Source organism: Castanea sativa, chromosome 11 (genome assembly GCF_040712315.1).
Source record: "Castanea sativa cultivar Marrone di Chiusa Pesio chromosome 11, ASM4071231v1".
NCBI classification, from domain to species: Eukaryota; Viridiplantae; Streptophyta; class Magnoliopsida; order Fagales; family Fagaceae; genus Castanea; species Castanea sativa.
In genome coordinates, this window is record NC_134023.1 from 50,813,619 (window position 1) to 50,820,036 (window position 6,418).

General features: G+C 37.0%; 1 pseudogene; it reads left to right on the forward strand.

Annotated features, from left to right (window-relative positions):
• Positions 1–471: 471 nt before the first annotated feature.
• Positions 472–4,505, forward strand: LOC142614989 (putative disease resistance RPP13-like protein 1; annotated as a pseudogene).
• Positions 4,506–6,418: the final 1,913 nt, after the last annotated feature.

Here is a 6,418-nt window from a genome sequence, read left to right on the forward strand (position 1 = left end):
GTAATAGACAATTTATCACATTCTGGCACATAATATATATATATATATATATATATATATATATATATATATATATATAGTTGTGACAAATTGTGTGGTAAAGATGGTGGTCCTAAAATAACTTATAGAAATATTTCTTTCCAATCAAAACAAATGTTTTCACTCCTTTAATCTCTTCACATGCTACCTACCAGACATGTAACTTTTTCATTCAAGCTCATTAGCTTATTACATCTGGTTAATTTCTCGTTACCTTCCAAAAGTCTTCATGTAGATGACTTTGAACTGCATAGTAGAAAAGTCGCATGCAACCAGACCACAAATTGGGGTAAGCCTAAGAAAAAATCAGAAAAACAAGAAACATTGTAGACTTTTTGAACTTTCCTAGAACAAATTAAGTAAAACTCTTCACTCCAAACTCATTTTCTGTGTCTCTTTGGTTACTTTTCTATATTTCCTTACAAGCAAACCATGTCAGTTATTGGAGAGGCTGCTCTATCCGGTTTCTTTCAGGTGCTGTTTAGCAAGTTAACCTCCCCGGAATTGTTGGAGTTCTTGAACCAAGATCAAGTGCAAGCTGACCTCAAGAAGTGGAAGACAATGTTACAGAAAATCCGTGCAGTTCTAGATGATGCAGAATAGAAGCAGATGACAAGCCGGGCCGCGAAGATCTGGTTGGATGAACTCAGGGACTTAGCTTTTGATGTGGAGGACGTCTTGGACAAGTTTGCAACCGAAGCTTTGCAACATAAGTTGAATGCAGAACACAGCACAACTAAGGAACCCATGCTCATCCCTGCATGTGTTAGTTTTAATCCAACTTCTGTTATGTTCAATACTAACATGCGGTCCAGGATTAAAGAGATTTATACAAGATTGCAAGAAAGTGTGACACAAAAGAATTATCTGGAATTGAGATACTATGATGGAGGAAGAACTATAACAGCAAGACTACCAACAACTTCTCTTGTGAATGAAGGTCACGTTTATGGCAGAGATGAAGATAAAAAGGCTATTGTCAACTTGTTGCTGGGTGCTGGATCAAGTGACTCTCAACTCTCTGTGATTCCGATACTTGCTATGGAGGGAATGGGTAAAACAACTCTTGCTCAACTAGTTTACGATGACTATGATGTGAATCGTCATTTTGATATGAAAGCATGGATTAATGTTTCTGATGATTTTGACATTGTAAGGGTGACAAAAGCAATTATACAATCTGTCACTTCTGAGTCCTATGATGTTAATGATTTAGATTTACTTCAAGTCAAACTAAAGAGCATATTATTTGGCAAGAAGTTTTTATTCATTTTGGATGATGTTTGGAATGAAATTGGACTGTCTTACAACGTCCATTTGAATTTGGGGCTCTAGGAAGTAAGATTGTTGTCACAACTCGAAATGATGGTGTTTCATATTAATGGGCACTACCCCAAGTTACAAGTTGAAGGAGTTGTCACCAAATGCTTGTTTGCATGTATTTTCCCAACACGCATTGGGGGCAACAGATTTTAGTGAACATTTGGAACTTCAAGAAATTGGCCAAAAAATTGTAGAGATGTGTAAGGGCTTGCCTTTGGTAGCAAAAGAACTCGGAGGCCATTTAAGCACTAAGCACAACCATGATCAGTGGAAAAATGTGCTATATAGCAACATCCGAGACATACCAGAGGAGAAAAGTGCTATTATTCCAACTCTTAGATTGAGTTACCAATATCTCCCTTCACAATTAAAGAGGTGTTTTGCCTATTGTTCAATATTCCCAAAGGCTTATGAATTCGAAGAGAAAGAACTAGTCTTGTTATGCATGGCATAAGGTTTACTTCAAGAAACAGAAGGAAACAAGCAAATGGAAGATCTTGGTAGTGAGTATTTTCTTGATCTACTTGGGAGATCATTTTTCCAACAATCAAGCAATCATGCATCATGTTTTGTCATGCATGACCTGGTCAATGATCTAGCTCAATGGGCTGCAGGAGACATATGTTATAGGTTGGATGACAAATTGAATGCTAATAATCAATCCAAAATTCCCACAAAGGTACGCTATTTCTGTTATATTCCTTGCTTTTGTGATGGCATCAAAAGATTTGAAGACTTCCACGAAGGCTTGTCATTATGGACCTTCCTACCCGCTACCAGAAAGGAAAGTTTGCTACTTAACGAATCATGTTTCTTATCATATGTTGCCACAATTGAAATGTTTAAGGGTATTATCTTTAAGTGGATATCAAATTGTTGAGCTATCAAGTTCTATTGGTGATTTGAAACATTTAAGATACCTCAATCTTTCTGGTACTTTGATTACAAGTTTACCAGAATCAATAAGTTCTTTATACAATTTGCAAACGTTGATATTGAGACGTTTCAAACTTACAAGGTTACCAAAGAAAATTAGGAATCTAGTCAATCTTCGACATCTTGATACTACAGATGCTTATTTAATCAAAGAGATGCCAGTGGGACTAAAATAATTAAAAAGCCTACAAACACTACTTGAATTTGTCGTGGGAAAAGATACCGGATCTAAGGTAGGAAACTTGATGAACTTGAAGTTTCTTCGCAAAACACTTTGCATTTCAGGCTTAGAGAATGTGCTTAATGTTGAGGATGCTAGAAAGGCTGATTTAAATGGTAAGAACTTCGATGTTTTGGTTATGAAATAGGGGTCTGTGCTTAATGATTTACTAGATGCAAGAGTTGCAATAGATGTTCTTGACATGTTACAACCTCCAATAACGGTAAATGAACTCTCCATTAAGGGGTATGTTGGTGCAAGATTTCCAACTTGGTTAGGAGATCCTTTATTTTCTAAATTGGTGCTCCTTAAGATGAGTAGTTGTGAAAAATGGACATCCTTGCCTGCGATTGGACAATTACCCTCTCTAAAGGATCTTGTCATTATAGGAATGGCTGGGGTGAGAAGTGTTGGTTCTGAGTTTTATGGGGATGGTTTCTTCAATCCTTTTAGATCTTTAGTTAGACTTCGCTTTGAGGATATGCAAGAATGGCTAGACTGGATTCCTTGTGGAGTAAAGTATGAAGAATTCCCTTGCTTGCATGAACTTTCTATCATTAAATGCCCTAAATTGCAAGGAAAATTGCCCCACCATCTCCCATCATTGGAAAAAATTTCTATTCGTAAATGTGAGCAATTGGTTGTTTCGATTCCAAACCTTCCAATGCTTCATGAGGTAGAAATCGTCGGATGCAAAGAGGTGATAAGCAAAAGTCCCATTGAATTAAGCTCACTGAAGTCCATGGTTCTTTCTATTTCAGATTTGACAAATTTGACAGAGGAATTCATGCAAGGATCAACAAAGGTAGAATATGTGGTGATAGATGATTGTAAGGAGCTAACATCTTTATGGCAAGATATGCTCATTTCCCTTGTAACGCTAGATATCAGATCATGCCCAAGACTTGTGAACATCAGTCTACCATATACGTTAAGGACAATGAAAATTAAAAATTGCAATGCTCTGAAATCCTTGCCGATGTCCAATAGTATGCGTATTGAATACGCATATATTGATAATTGCCATTCTCTCACCTGCATTTCAAGAGGCCAGCTACCTCCAACTTTGAGAAGGCTACACATTAAAAATTGTGAGAATTTGCAAGTTGTGCTTGATGAGGAGGAGGCCTCTTCCTCTTCTTCTTCTTTAGCGAAGAATGAGGGAATCTTTATGGCAATTGTAGTAGTAATGAGTCACTTCTTGAACACTTGGAGATTAGGGAATGTTCATCTCTAAAATGCTTGTCATCAAAAAACCAGTTTCCTGCTACCTTGAAAAACCTTTTTGTATACAAATGTCCAGAGCTGGAGTCAGTAACAAAAGAGTTACAAAATAATGCCTCTCTTGAACACTTCCAAATTTGTCATTGTGAAAAGGTTAAGTCCTTACCTGAGGGCCTACACAGACTCTCTCCTCTATTTGATCAAGATATGGGATTGTTCTAGTCTTGTTTCCTTCCCGGATGGATGCCAGTGTCCAAGCATCATATCCTTCACGGAAGTGGGTTACCCCACAAATCTTACATCGCTTTGGTTGTCAGGGGTTAATATCTGTAAGCAACTATTTGAGTGGGGGATCCACAGACTCACATCTCTTAGAGATCTCAACATTATGGGCGGGTTTCCGAATTTGCAGTCATTTCCTGAGGCTGAGGAAGATGGGAAGACAATGATGATGATGATGATGCTGCCTATCTCTCTCACTAGCCTGAGTTTTATAAATTTTCCAAATTTAATACTGCTGTCCAAGGGCTTTCAACACCTCTCTGCTCTTGAAATGTTGTATATCAAAGATTTTCCTAAACTTGAATACCTCCCAGAGAATGGTCTGCCTCCTTCACTTCTGAAACTTTATATATATAGGTGTCCTCTACTGGAACAGAACTGCAAGAAAGGCAAAGGTCGAGAGTGGTTCAAAATTGCCAACATCCCTCGTGTTGAGATTGATTGGAGGTCTGTCTATGAGGTGGAGGAGGAGCAAGAATAATTGGTATTTCTCTCTCTCTGAATGTATATGTTTACATATGACTTTTTTAAATTTAATAGTACAACGTGATTTTAAGAATTCCAACCCTCACCCAAGTTAATTATTCTTGCAGTATCGCCTGGACTCCTAAAAATTCTTCTCAATACTTGGAGGTGCGTTAAATTTTGGGTTGCACTGGTATCTTATTACTATTAGCTCATCAATATCTAGTTTAGTTAATAATTTATTTGAAATACCTAAACGAGGTTTTGAATTGTAGAATTTGATGATTGCAAGTCAGATATCATGTTGAGGAACACAATGATCAATGGGTACGCACAGAATAAGAAGATACCATTTTCATACTATGCCTGAGTGGAATGACATTTCAACCAAAGATCATGTCTTGCACAGATGAATAAAGCATTCTCACCTTTGCTGCAGATGCGCAGGTATCTCATTTATTCCAAAGCAATTATGGTATGAAATGAAATGCCATAATTTCATCAAAATGTGCACCAACCTTATATTAGAATATAAGAAATGATCTGGACCATTCCAGAATTTATGTTGATGTTTGCTCTTAATATTCTGTCGAATAAATATCATATGATGAATTGCTCTCCAAGTTAATGGTTATAAGGCCTTGGTGATACAAATTTGATAATTTGATGACTGCTGCTTGTTTATCTCATTTGTCACCTGGTTTTCTTTGGCTATCAACCAGACTTTTCTCTATTTTGTGAACTATGGAACTTTTAATTACAACATTTGGTTGATTTTAGATGAGACTTGCTCAGATTCTGGAAGTATAGTTCAAACTACATTAATCCGCAAACATCCGGACCAAGCTCATGAGTTGGCTGTTGAGCCTTTGAGACCTCATATCTTTCATATTTGTGGTGAAAATGGATTGGTGCAGAATGTGAGTTATGGTTCCCTATTGTTAATTTAATCATTGATTACTTAGTCCCATTTGGAGGCTTTAGAGAATAAATTCTCTGCTCCATTGAGAGGGAGGTTGGTTCCATAATTCACAAATATTCTTCTCAGTTTTCACATGCCTAGAATATGAAGTTGATTCCTGTTCAGGTCATTACTAGTGTCATTTATATTAATAACCTTCTTTACTTGATGCATTCAAGAGGAACAGATTAAACCCTCCTATTATACAACCAGAACCATAATTTTTTTTTTTTACAGCTTCATTCAGTAAGCATTTGTCAGTAGGACTGTAGGAGGGACATTGCTACAGTTATTGAATATAAAAATTTAAAATTTTTTAGAAATTTTAAAATTTTAAAAAATAAATATAAAAATAAAAAGCCTATTAATAAGGATGCACCCCCCAAAGCAATGTATGAAACAGCAAAAGCAACACTTAAGAACCTGAATTTGTATCTTGCCAAATATGCAGAATTTTTCCAAACAAACACTAATTATAAGATAGCTATGAGTTTTGGACAGAAGTGGGAAACTTTGGCCTCATATATCTACTTGTTTGATCTGGATTTAAGTTAGTTTTAGTGTTGCAAGAGGATTCGACTGATCCTGTTTCGGTGAAAACAACCTTCCATAGTGCCAAATTACTATGTCAAGCAATTCATTATTACCATTCACTTCTACAAGGTGCACAGAAAGCGCCACACTGTCGTCGTTATCTGATCCACATGATGCTTCTGGTTTCCAGAAAGCTGCCTGTGGAAAAAAAAAACACCAAGTTGGGTATCCATGCCAGTTGCTCCCAGGAGTTTTGCAGGCACATTATGAAAGCCCCAGGTCTAGACTGCCAGAGTTCAAAATGGTGAACATTTCAGTTCAAAAGGCATCACCTTTCACCGGTTTGCAACACCCCTTGAGCTCAGAATAGCTCCACGCTTATTGGCAGTTGCTTCTCTACTTCTCTGTATAGCACATCAATGGTCAAACTCAGA